Here is a 14,372-nt window from a genome sequence, read left to right as displayed (position 1 = left end):
AAGCTCCATTCCAGTTGTTAATCGATTAAGTTGTGTTGCGAATAAATTTGTTAAGCTTGAGGGGTTTTTTGCTGGAACTAAAAAAAAATTAAAAAAAAAAAAAAAAACATCCCCAAGGCAGTGATGCCCGTTTACCTCAGACTCAGATACAAAATTACAATCCTGAAGCGTGGGTAGATGCACTTTTCTAACTTAAGCTTTTGATATGTCTAATAATTCATCATTTGCTTCAGACAACAAAAAGAAAAAAAAAAAAAAATCAAGGAGCTTAAAAGATTTCAATCTTATCTGAAGTATCAACTCGTTTGATTCATACACAAAACATTAGGTAGCTCGAGCTCAAGGAGACCAGGAAATAGGAAAGACGCCAAATCAAGACTTAAAATATAGTGAATACTCCACCTCACAATATTAAAAAAAGATAGACTAACAACAACAACAATCAATTTGCAATCTATAAAAAAAGATATTTTCTTGTAATCCAATCCATGTGGCATAGTCTTGATCGATTGATTTGTATATTTAAGTGGCAAGCTTCTTTCTATGGTATTTCCCAAAAGGGCTTACCTTGTTTCACTCTTCGAATTGCTCCTTAATTTTTTTTTTTCTCTTCTTTTATCCATTCAAGACACTCATTTTACCTTTGAATAAGATACAACAATAACGGAATTGAATTTTGCAGCTGGAGGAATGGTGGCGCATTAGATACTTTTGTATCTTTTTTCTTTTTCTTTAAGGTACTTTACTTTATTCTTTTTGAAAGATTTTAACTTTTTAAGTAGAAAAAGATATTTGCTTACAGATAAAGTAAATTTCAGTGGCAGGTCGCCGCCGTTGGTTGACCATGTAAACGAAATAACAAGCCCCCAAAAAGACAAACGAGATCAAAGCACTTTTTTTACAGTTTTTTTTTTTTTTTGTTTGTTTTTTATAATTCATCTGAAAAGTGTAGGTTCATAAAAGTGGGCTATGTTTATTCTTTTGTAATCATTTTTTTTTTTTTTTTGCTTTAAGGAATGTGGTTTATCTAGATGGCAGGTGGTGGTTCAACTTGTAACAAGCTGGACCGTAACATAAAAAAAAAATGTAAAAATGGTACTTTATTAAAAGAAAGCTTTTCAAAAGCTTACTCCATTTTCGATTTTCCATTTAAAAATTAGCTGATTTTTTTGTTTTGTAAAATGATTAAAATTGTTGAGAAAAAGGTTGTTTAGAACCGATTTAAAATCTTCTAACGTGTCAACTTTAAGACAGGAAATACTAAGACTTTTTGCTCAACTCAAAATAAGTTGCTTCCATGTCTTTCAATTTGCCGCAAGAATTCATACAAATTCTAGCATGGAGCCTCTGTCGGTTCCGAAACTTTTTACGAATTCGCTTAGCAACCTAGACTTTGCAAATCTTCGAGTTCAAGTTCATTTTTGTTCGCTGCAAGATAGCTTCATACAACTTTTTCAATTCGCCGCACACATCATAATATTAGAAACATTAGAGTTACAAAGTTTTCTTTCACAACATTCTCTTACTAGCCATGGTCTAAGAAGACAATATTTCTGACATTTCTTTTGAATTCGCAGCAAGAAATCTTAATTAAATTAAACGTTTGCATTCAAGTTGAGTACTCAGGTAAATATTCTTATCCAAGGTAATGTGTAATCAATCGAAAATTCACTTTTACATTGGCTATATTGTTTGTATAGATAAGATAAAAGTAAATTAAACAAGGTTTGTATATTCTAATTGTTAATCGCTATCACAATAATGACAACATTTTCGATTACAACCGATAGTTTTGTGTGATCCTTACATTCGCAACTATTATTTTTAAACATAAGATAGTTTTCTTATCTGAAGTTGAAGTTGATAAAAAAACTATATCGATTTTTATGAATCACTTTACCAATAGATAAATATTATCGGTAGGGACCTTGAGTGAAGTAGTAGGTACAAATGTACTAAAGGGACTTAAAAACAAGGTTGCCAACTTGCAATTTTTCTGAACTGAACTTTTTGTTGACTTAAAGAGTTTTTGTGCACTGAAGCACAAGAGTGCTCAAACAAATTTAACAGAAACAATATTCAAATAGAGTTGTTTTTTTTTTCAGGCTCTTTTTAAAAATGTTTTGAAACATGCAAAGAAATATACTCGTACACAAAGGTCTATTTTTTTTCTTTTCTTTAAAAAAAAAAAAACAAACCTGGCAGCCATATTAAAAAAAAATCAATTCAATAATTTTAATTGTTTCACCACCAAGTTGGTATTTTGCAATTTTATATTGTATATTCGTCACACTCACAGCGCGACTAAATGTCTGTCAGCACTTAAGTTAATTAGTCATTGAGTCAAACTATAAATGTTTAAAAAAATGAGTGTGCTACTGTAATGTGCTTGGTTGCTATGTGAGGTAGGTTATAGAACTATTACACAATTTAGTGCTTTGTTGATTATTGTTTTTCTTTTTTTTCTTGTATTAGTGATTGATTTTGCTGTGAGCAGATAAGTTTTTTTATTAATGCAAGTCATAGAATTTTAAGTAGTAAGTTGTTATAGGAATAAATATTAGAGTGAAAATTAGACAATAGCTTTTGGTGTATTGGAATTTAAGTTAGAATTAGATTATATTGAGCAGAGTAATGACCTAGTTTTGAATATCCATTTGAAAAATGCACGAATGTATCGCACGTACTTGCATTCATGGTAAAAGTAGCTCTAATATTATTAACATTATTGACATTATGTTATAAAGCTTTTTATGGAAATTAGTGAAAAATTAAAACTCAAACTTCATAAGCAATGTAAAAAAAAATATGAAATCTATTTTTTTAAACTTTAAACAAATGTTTTCGTTAAAATCGGCCAAGTCGTTTAAGAGAAAATTAGAAATCAAATAAAATTAGGTACTCATTAATTTTTATATTTCACAAAAAAGACCTCTGTTTATAATTGCATTACAATTTTCCTTTTGGATATTTGTTGTCTAAAGCATTCGTTTTTTTGTCTCCAAAATTTTAAATCTTATAACACTCCAGTACAAAAGACGGAAGGAAAAAGTTGAAAAAATTACAAAGCGAAAAAAAATAATTAGGGAGAATTTTGTACTAATGGAATATTTAAGGGAACAATTTAGAAACTATAACATTAAAAATAAGAAAATACTAAAAGAATTATTTTTATTAATTTCAAAAAAAAAAAAAATATTTTTATCAAAAATTTCTGATCGTCAAAAAATATATTATAAAACAAATTTGACTTTAAGTGATTTTTTTACAAAACGTAAAAGCACGGCGTAAGTTTCATTCGGCTAAAACTTAAGCCCCAACAGATCCATAATTCTACTTCAAAGTCTTCATCTCCACCAAACCAAACTCGAGCTTCAAGTTAAATTGAACTGAAGGTCATCACTATCACCAAGTTACAAAAAAAGAGCTTCTAGCAGCGACAAAACACAAACACTACCAAGGATTTTTTACTTGCGATATAGGTACTATATATCAAGTTATGCATTCGTACAAAAAAAAAAAGTTGAGATAACATTTTTCCATGACATTACGATGGTAGACAATGCCAAAAAAGTGGGTCCCGGAAGTCCGTCTGTCAGTCTGTCAGTCTGTCAGTCTGTCAGTCTGTCAGTCTGTCAGTCTGTCAGTCTGTCAGTCTGTCAGTCTGTCAGTCTGTCAGTCTGTCAGTCTGTCAGTCTGTCAGTCTGTCAGTCTGTCAGTCTGTCAGTCTGTCAGTCTGTCAGTCTGTCAGTCTGTCAGTCTGTCAGTCTGTCAGTCTGTCAGTCTGTCAGTCTGTCAGTCTGTCAGTCTGTCAGTCTGTCAGTCTGTCAGTCTGTCAGTCTGTCAGTCTGTCAGTCTGTCAGTCTGTCAGTCTGTCAGTCTGTCAGTCTGTCAGTCTGTCAGTCTGTCAGTCTGTCAGTCTGTCAGTCTGTCAGTCTGTCAGTCTGTCAGTCTGTCAGTCTGTCAGTCTGTCAGTCTGTCAGTCTGTCAGTCTGTCAGTCTGTCAGTCTGTCAGTCTGTCAGTCTGTCAGTCTGTCAGTCTGTCAGTCTGTCAGTCTGTCAGTCTGTCAGTCTGTCAGTCTGTCAGTCTGTCAGTCTGTCAGTCTGTCAGTCTGTCAGTCTGTCAGTCTGTTAGTCTGTCAGTCTGTCAGTCTGTCAGTCTGTCAGTCTGTCAGTCTGTCAGTCTGTCAGTCTGTCAGTCTGTCAGTCTGTCAGTCTGTCAGTCTGTCAGTCTGTCAGTCTGTCAGTCTGTCAGTCTGTCAGTCTGTCAGTCTGTCAGTCTGTCAGTCTGTCAGTCTGTCAGTCTGTCAGTCTGTCAGTCTGTCAGTCTGTCAGTCTGTCAGTCTGTCAGTCTGTCAGTCTGTCAGTCTGTCAGTCTGTCAGTCTGTCAGTCTGTCAGTCTGTCAGTCTGTCAGTCTGTCAGTCTGTCAGTCTGTCAGTCTGTCAGTCTGTCAGTCTGTCAGTCTGTCAGTCTGTCAGTCTGTCAGTCTGTCAGTCTGTCAGTCTGTCAGTCTGTCAGTCTGTCAGTCTGTCAGTCTGTCAGTCTGTCAGTCTGTCAGTTTGTCAGTCTGTCAGTCTGTCAGTCTGTCAGTCTGTCAGTCTGTCAGTCTGTCAGTCTGTCAGTCTGTCAGTCTGTCAGTGTGTCAGTGTGTCAGTGTGTCAGTGTGTCAGTGTGTCAGTCTGTCAGTCTGTCAGTGTGTCAGTGTGTCAGTGTGTCAGTCTGTCAGTCTGTCAGTCTGTCTGTCAGTCTGTCTGTCTGTCTGTATAAGGAGCTACAGCCTAAACGGATGGACCGATTAATGTCAAACTTGGTATGTAGCGTTATTCTGCGACTCTCCAGAGGGGTTTTTGGAATTAATTTTTTTGGACCAAAAATAACGGTACTTGTCATATACCGATTTTAGTAAAATTGAAATATCTCGAAAACGGCTCTAACGATTTTGATTAAAAAATTCAAATGTTAGTTTTAAGCTAAGGTCTATCTTTCAAAAAAAAAATTTTTTTTGGAAAATCATTATTAACGGTACCTGCCATAAAACCGTTTTTTTTTTCAAATCCGATTATCTCCGAAACTGCTTATTCGATTTCAACGAAACTTTTTGTGGAGAAGCATTTATATAATTTAAATATAAGCCAAAAATAAAATTTTGAAAAAAATAATTTTTGGATTTTTAAAAAAATTTTGAAAATTTTTTTTTGAAAAATCAAATTTTCGAAAACGGTACATTGAACTTTTTTGAAATTTTGTTTTTAGATGTTGATTAGTGATTTCTACCAAATGACATACCAATTTTATTTTAAAACTTTTTTTCCAAAAAATTATTTATAAAAAATTAGTTTTTTAAAAAACGGCTGTAACGATTTTGAAAAATTTTTTTTCTAAAAATGCATGTTAATATATAAATCAAAACCGCATACTTGTTTTGGAGGGCAATTTAATTTCAGATTTTATTTTATTTTTTAAAAAAACGAATTTTGTTTTTTTTTCCAAATTTCTATATAAAAAGTCTTAAAAATTTAAGCAACTTTAACTCTAAGAGCAAGTTCGTGCGACCCAGTCGTGCATTTTATTTTATTAATTTTGAAAATAAGAAATGTGCATTGAACTTATTTTTATATTAGTTTTGTTTTGTTATTTATCGAATATTATAAGATTTCATTAAATAAGTGACTCAAGTTCTAATTCAGACAAACTTATTATAAAAAAAAAAAATTAACATAATTCGATTGAAAACCTTAATACCTGACTGGTTTTATAAAATTCTGATAAAGACTATGAACCATCGTTTAAGAATGGCAACACAAAAATTCCAGTTAAATATGATTTCACAATTATCCATTTGCTATTACGCCATAATAATAACAGTTACAATTGTTTAACTGCTTAGCTTTTCAGACAATTTAGCCAAAAATACGTCATAATTTCATGAAATTCGCGATTATGTTGGTGATATTTGTTGTTGCCATCTCAAACCACCAGTAACTATTACTTTAATCATTTTGATTTTTGAATGTCTTTTTTTCCCCCCTAAAACTCCGTTATAACCACGTCTAATGGTCGTATTTAACGCGATTTTCTATTTTATTGGTAATTTTTTTGCCCACTTGGTTTTGCTGTCTTTATAGGAGCGCATTACACACACTCACAAACACCAAAGACACACCAGAAAATGTGGGGCACACATCGTTTGATCGTAACTGAATGTAACTGCCATGCCAAGTCCTCATCATCACTGGCATTAGATTTTATAACAATATTAGAGTCAGTTGAGTGGAAATAATTAAACAGGGTGTTTCAGAATTGAATGGTGGATTTTAAGAAATTTAGAGTTTTAAGGAAAAAAATATTTTATCCCTCACTAATTTGGGTTTCCATATTTTTTTTTTGTTAAGTATTACCTTCCGAATGAAACACCCTGTGAGTTCGATTTGCTTGTCGTACTTCTCCAATAATACACCAAGGCGCTTATCGTACAAATTTAATTGAGCGACAAAAAGTCAAAAACGTTGCAAATTTGCATAAAAATATCATAATCAGCTGTGTGATGTGTTGCGGGTGGAAATTTGAGGTGGTCGTCGTTGTGCTATTGACTTCAAAAAAAAAAAAAATGAGGTGTGTTTAGTAGCAATTGACATAGAAATTTCAGCTCACTGAATAAAGCTGATTAGATTTTTTTTTTCTAAATTTTATTTATGGTCTTATGAAAAAAAAAAAAAAAAAAAAAATTAAATAAAAAAAAATTATTCAAATGATTTGGCAGCGAAAATTGCTGCTTAATAGTCGTGTCGATTCCACAACTCAACTCAAACTTTTGGCTGCCGTAGCTGCTGCAATATTGGCAACGACAACGTCAATGAGCCAGCCAACCAGCAAGTTAAGATTCCGAAAACGACGACAACGACACACGGCCGATTTAACAACTTGGCTAAAATTATATTGAGTGTGTTTGTGTGTGTGTGTGGGAAGAGAGTTCATTCCCAAAAAAAGATACATTTGCGTGTAAAAATTAATGATATTCGACAGAAATGAAGAAAGCAACAAATCGAGAAACTAAAATCAATTAATGTCGATGGACGTATGTTAATTGCTCAGGGAACACTAATTTATTTTTTGTTTGCTTTTTGAATTTGTTATATTTATTTTTTTATTTATTTTTTTTTTGTTTAGTTATAAGTAATTTATATGTAGCTTTTTGGATAAATACAAACAAAAAAATAATAATAAAGTGAAGGATAGACTGGTTAGACTGGGGCGCGTGGAATTAGAATAATTTATTTAGTATTTTGTTTGTGTTTTTTTTTTATGTTTGTGTTTATTTTTATTGAAATGAGTTTATTTAATTTTTTATTATCAATATGTGTCACAGTAAAGTGGATTATGTTGTTTATGTGAACAAGACAAGACACTTTCTTTGATTTGATTACGAATACAAATAACAACTAAAAAAGCAAATTAGGTAAATTTATTTTTAGAAGGGTTTTGAAAAACAAAACTTTCGATTGTTGATTTTTTATTTTTGTATTTTTTTTTTGTTGTTTTATTTATGGCGTACTTTTTTTTTGACTTAAACTAACTTTACTTTTTCTTTGAAGATATGATTTCATAACGATCATGCCAATCTAATTAGGTACAAAAAATACAAATCTTTTCTTTTAGATTTTCAAAAAAATCCAAGTCGAAATAGTGCATTTTTTTTAAATTTGCTCCAAATCAATCGATTAAATCATCAAAAGAACGGTTTCTACTAAAACAATGATTCTTTAAGATCTGGTTGCTGAGTTTTTATTTTCAAATTTATTTTTCTTTTTCGTTTTCGGAAAATTTGTTACTATTAAAAATTTTATTTTTTAAATCTAAAAAAAATGTAAACTCGAATGAAACAAGAAAAAAAATGGTTTACACCGTGTTATTTTCAAGTGTTTATTTTAATTTGAATTCAAATAAAAAATTCAGGCACAAAATACCAGATAAGTTAGAGCCCCAGGCAAGTAATTTGCAAATTTCGCTTCCACATGTCACCACTTACCCAAAAAATCACTTTTTCGGAACAAACGTTTGATGAGAAAATTTATCTTAAATACACATTTGAACTAATTTACAACTCAAATCGTACGATACCCAACCCCTTAGGGCTATATTGTCTGTCGGTATATTTTATGTCAAGTCATTTCAAGATTAATTTTGAAGAACAAAAACAAAAATCTTAATTTGCAACTTCCTTTTTTAAATTGCTCAAAAATAATAAATCAAACAATCACCCGAAAGCTATTATTAATTTAATTAAAAAATATTAACTACCAGTTTTTTGGGTATTTATTTATGTGCAATTATCACCAAAACAACATGTTCTACACTCTTGCAATAGATAAAAAAGATAAAAATCGTTATAAAAAATACAACAAAAACAAAAAATAAAAATGTCTTTTATCATGCAGCTGCAGAAACAGGTTGTTAAAGCAAAGTGTTTATTGTCGTCGTTGTGGAGATTTACTTGTTCTACGTACACCATTGTCACGATTCTGTGTTTAATAAAAAAAAACTAAATAAAAAGAAAAAAAAAAATACTTGTACCTAGGTCGTAAATAGTTATGACTCAAGACAAAATTCTTTATTTTTTTTTCCTGTCTTTGCTGTAAAGCTGGAAGTCTTGTTAGTAAATTGGAAGTTTGGGTAAAGTGTTTTGTGCTTTGGTGTTTTTAAGTTTTTTTTTTTTTTTAATGAATCCTAACATACCCTTACTTCACTTCAAAAATCACTCCTGAAAGCGAACTTTTTGGTAGCTTATCGTTATCATCATAGAATCTTATCAATGCCTTTTAGAGACAATTCAGAAACTTTAAAATTTAATTTATTGATTTCGGAAGGAGACTCAAGTCTAAGATGTCAATCTTTCTACCAAAACTGATACTGAATGTGACACTTTTTTCCATTTCAAAAAACCTCTTACTTTCTTTTGACGGAAATGATAACGATCATTCGGATCGATAAATCTAACAACCAAACAAGAGGTACTAAAATTTGTGTTTCAAAAGTCGTTGATTAGTTTCATTAACAAGCCATAAAAATTTGATTGAGATATTATAGAGTTGATTATTATCTTAAAAACTGAAGCTGTAAGCAATTAAAAACCAAAAAATGTAGTTGCTTCAACATGATGAAGGTTAGATATAGTAATAAAAATAAAATATTTCATTCAATCTTTCAGAAAAGTGATTGTTTTTTTTTTCTTAATTTAAAAGGCCACAAAATGTATGTTTTATGTCTCAAATTACTTTTAAATCACAATCACTATAATATTCAACACGAGTTTGTTTTGAAAGGGTGATACCAACTTATCATTGATTGAACAAAAAAAAAAAAAAATAAAACATCACTGCAAGCAAATAAACATGACTTTAATGGTTCATCTGATATCTTACTACTTCCTCATATTCAACAAGATAATAAAAACAAAATTATCTTAATCGTTTCTTGTTGGGAACTCTATTTTTTTTTACATCAATCTCTGAGAAACCTTCAGTCTTATTTCCCGATTGAATAGTGTTTATGCATTTTTGAGATACTACCACCACCTTTCGCTATTCGAATAGAGGCCTAATGAATTCTAATCAACTTCAATTTAATGACGCTATCTAAATGAATTCAAAGATAATGTTGACCATTTATGAGTGATAGTCTAGGAGGTAGTGTTTCATACCAACAAAATATTTTTTTAGAGAAATAGTCGTATCTTTTTTTTTAAATCGCGTAGGAGAGTGCTTCTAAATGCAATTTGAAGCTTAAAATCACTTCGATCTTTTCCGATGTATTTTCCGGCTTAGTTCTTAACAAAATAGCAGAAAACTGAATTCAAAACAGTTTCTGCTTTAAATAGTTAAAATTCCACACAATGATGATGATGATGAGTAATAAAACAAATCGACAGGACAAAAGAAAGTATTAAAATGCAAAAAAAATCATTCATGATTCATTCAACTCTCGACTTGACGACAAAATATCAACAAAAAAAATCTCAGTTCTTTTATTAACAAAAAAAAACTTACCATTTAAAAAAAAATACTTTATTACTCATCATTTTTTTTTATTTTTGTTGCTAAGATAATCTTCAATTTTTAATTGCTTCACACAAAAAAAAAAGTAACATTGAGTAATCAGTTGGGCGTGCTTTCGAGTTGGGTTATTGGATAAACGAGTTTTAATTAGAACAACCAAAATAAAAAGTATTAACAACAACAAAAATACAATTTTATGTGAAATTCATAGCCGTGGGTTTAAGATAAAAGGTGAAAATTTGAATGAAAAGTTTTAATTGTTTTATTTTTTTTTTTTTTTTGGTTTTATTATTTAGGGATTAAAAGTTTTATTATTGGTTGGATTTATCTAAATTTTTTGAAGAAAAATACACAGCGGCAAAGTGGGATTAAGAAGCAATAATAATCAGAAACGGGTAATATTTATGGAATTATAGAAAATACTAATAAAAATCACGGAACTTAATAATTTTTTTATCGATTGATTGAATGGTTTTATATACAAAAAAAAAGGTTAACAAGAAGCAGAAAAAGTTTAAAACCTTTGAGTAGTGTAAAAAACAGTTTAAGCCTATTAAATAAATTGCACGACTGGGGTCGCACGTACTTGCTCTCATGCTTAAAGTAACTATAATGTTAAAGCTTTTTATTCAAGAAATTTAAAATTTGATATTTTGAAGAAATTTCATAAGTAGTATAAAAAAATTAAATCGGTTTTAATTAATTAAACTCCGTCATACATTATCTTAAAAAAAAAACAAATATGCCATTTTATTTCTTGTATAAAAAGATATTTTTAGAAAAAAATTTTCGAAAATTGTAGGAGCCGTTTTTTAAAAAAATATTTTTTTATATATAAAAATGTTTTAACATTTTTCAAAAAAAAAATTGGTATGCCATTTTGAAGAAATAATTAATTTACACATAAAAACTAAATTTCAAAATTTTTCATTGATCCGTTTTCAAAAAATTGATTTTTCAAAAAAAAATTTTGAGATATTTTTTAAAAAACCAAAAATGCGTTTTATGAAAATTTTCTAAAATTTTAATATTATCTTTACTTACACACTTTTGTATAAAAATTTTCATTTAAATCGGGTTAATTTTGTACGAGATATTCAGAAACGAAAAAAAACGGTTCTATGACAGGTACCGTTAATAACGGTACAAAAAATATTTTTTTTATTTAATAAGTTGGCTCTTATGTGCAGTACTACACACAAAAATTTTAATCAAAATCGTTAGAGCCGTTTTGAAAAAAATTAACTTTTCTATTTCCGTTATATGGCAGGTACCGTTAGTTTTGGTCATAAAAAAAAAATTTCAATTTCCCCTCTAGGGAATCACCAAAAACTGCTAACTACCAAGTTTGAAGAAAATCACTTCACTCGTTTAGGCTGCAGCTCCAGATAGAGACAGACAGACACACAGACAGACAGACAGACAGACAGACAGACAGACAGACAGACAGACAGACAGACAGACAGACAGACAGGCAGACAGACAGACAGACAGACAGACAGACAGACAGAATTGCCGGACCCACTTTTTTGGCATTCTCCATCATCGTAATGTCATGTAAAATTGTTATCTCGAGTTGGATTTTTTTACGAATCCTAAACTTGCCCTATAGTACCTATATCGCAAGTAAAAAAGAACTCAATATTACAGTCCAACTTGAGAATTATAATTATGGTGTTTTTCTCGACACATTCTTATCCGCTGTTGATTGTCTATCCAAGTTTTTCCAACTATTGTTTTATAGTCAAAATATAGTTTCTTTAAAAGTTGTTGAAAAATTCCTTTTTTTTTGGCATTCACCATCATTCTATTTTTAACATTCAACTATTTGACCTGCATACAATTTCATTATTGACTTTGTGTGTCTGTACGTGACGTTTATTTCTTTTTGTACAAATAACTTAATACATACATATGTATAATAAGCACATGATCGTGGAATGCACTAAAAAATTCAGTTATATTTTTTTTATAACTATTCAGAAGTGGAACAATTCTGTGAAAATTGTGTTTTACTTGTTCTTGCAATACAAAAAGTCAAATTATAACCAAATTTAATTAAATTACTAAAAACCATTAACTCACCTGTAAGAAATTTATCTCGTTAATTCTGTAAATAAAATGAAAAAAAAAAAAATAGTAAAAGTTTTCTTTTATTAAATACAAAATTATGCAAAAGAAATAAATTACATTAATTTTCTTAGTTACATAAAATATCTAAAAATAAAAGTTGTAAATTTAAATTATTTCCCTTAAACAAAAAAAAAATCATCATTATTATTATTTGTCTTTGTACAAAATAATGTTAAAATTAAAACAAATGAAAATTAATTCCTTTTGTTGGTTGTTTAATTTTCACATAGGTACACAAGTTAATAAACAAAAAAAAAAAAAGGAAAAATATATAAATTAAAAAATAAAAATTATTTGAATAAAAGTATTACTCAAATGTTTTTTTTTTTTTTTTGTGAAAATCCCAAAAGAAAATTTATTTTTTTCTTTTCACTAAAAATTTAAAAAAAATACAAGTAAATTAGAATCAAAGGAAGATTTATTTTTATTTTCAACTTTTGGGTTACTTTTAAAATTTTATTTTGTCTATTTTGTTTTTTTTTTTGTGCAATAAATAAAAGATAAAATAAATTAGCCCGAAAATCACCCAGGGTGTTTGTCGACGACAGTTTGTCTAATATAGACAAGAAGCAAAAACAAAAATAAATAAGAAAAAAAAAAGATGGACGACCAAAAATTATTCAATTAGAGAGTGTCGTCCTTGGTTGAGTATTTGCTGGGGCGAAAATAAATTAAAATACCAAAAAAGAAAACTAAAACGACAAAGAATATAAACGAAAAAAGCCAAACAGTGGGATATTTTATTGTAAAAGTGGAACAAAAATTAGATGAAAAACACTTGATGAATTGATTTTGACAGTTTTCGGTTAAAAATTTGTCATCATGCATTTTTTAACATCGTTTATTTTTTAAAAAGGTTAATATATATCTTGGCTTCTTTGTTAAATAAATACCTTAATCCAAACACGGAGTTCATAGTTTTTGTTTTTGAAATTTTACCAATTCTAAAATTATCCTGTTCCACTGTCTTATCAGCCAAAACAGCTACAGTAAGCTACAGACACTACAAATAGTGTGCCCAATAGCTGTCAGGATGTGCGCTGCACTCTATAATATATACCAAGAGATAAATCGTGAACACAAAACTATAAAATAAAATTGTATAATCGACCAATATACGACAGACGAACGGACGACACGACGTAGACGGCTTGCTTGAACTGAAGAACAACGCTACCAAAGACGACAACGACGACGGACGGATGGAAAAATTTGTTTCCTTTCAAAATTTTGTTGTATTTTGGTTTTAGTGGAACATATCCAAAGATAATAAAATTAATTTTGTTGAGGTAAAAGATCCCATCAACTAAAAAAGACTCAAAACCAAACGTTGTTGTCAGAATAGTGTGTTGCTAGTTAGTATTGTTGTTGTTGGCGAACAAAATATGAGAAAAGATTTTTTGTAATTAGAAACAGCTGTTGATGCAAGAGCTGTTTGTTATTCTTGGCATTGATGGGTTTTGTATGTAGACATACATACATTTTTTTTTGTGCAAATCCATCAATTTAAATGCAGAAAATTTTTGAACAAAATTTACAAGATCAATCGTTTTTGGCATGCAGAGAACGATTTGTGTTTACAGGGTGGCTTTGGATAAAATACAATATTTTAATTGCATTTGATTTAATTAAATTAAAAGTGTTAGACGACTGACTTAAGGAAAATATTTTGACTGATCCAAAATTCGAGTTGAAAAAAACTTTGGAAGCCAGAAAATTTTTTGGAAAGCTCCTTTTAGGTGCACAACTTAATATTAATTTTTTTTTTGAAAAGCGGAAAATTCTCTATCAAATTAAGCATTACTGAAAAAAACTAAAAATTAGTTTGTATTTAAAAAAATTTTTAAAAAATTGAGTTTTTGAAAGACACCCTGTATTAGTTTCAAAGCAAAACTAAACTGGACTCGTTTTGATTTATATATTTTTTTAATAATTGAATGGCCTACTTTTGAATATTGTCGGAATTATGATGGACTTATTGAGGTTGTTAGACAAAAAAAAAACAATAAATATTATTTTATAGTTTTTAACTCCAAAAATATGCGTTTTAGATCTAGATTTAAGAAGAAAAACTGACATTTATCAATCGAAATCATTAATTAATCATTTTTAGGGAATTTAATAACTTCGTTTGTACCAGCGATAACCATTTTGTAATCGTCACAATCCGATATTATTTTAAACCA

At 29.7% G+C, this 14,372-nt stretch overlaps 1 protein-coding gene across 6 annotated transcripts in view; it reads right to left on the bottom strand.

The window, feature by feature from the left end:
* The window catches only part of LOC129915942 (uncharacterized), a 175,489-nt gene that overhangs the window by 126,028 nt on the left and 35,089 nt on the right, over window positions 1–14,372 (bottom strand). For 5 of the 6 annotated variants that reach the window (XM_055995662.1, XM_055995665.1, XM_055995663.1 and 2 more), the window contains exon 3: window positions 12,139–12,163. The exons of the other annotated variant lie outside the window; for it this stretch is intronic. The gene's annotated coding sequence lies outside the window, so the exon portion shown is untranslated. The remainder of the gene's footprint in view (window positions 1–12,138; window positions 12,164–14,372) is intronic. 6 annotated transcript variants of the gene reach the window in all.

This window comes from Episyrphus balteatus, chromosome 3 (assembly GCF_945859705.1).
Source record: "Episyrphus balteatus chromosome 3, idEpiBalt1.1, whole genome shotgun sequence".
Lineage (NCBI taxonomy): Eukaryota > Metazoa > Arthropoda > Insecta > Diptera > Syrphidae > Episyrphus > Episyrphus balteatus.
This window is presented reverse-complemented; position numbering and strand designations above follow the sequence as displayed.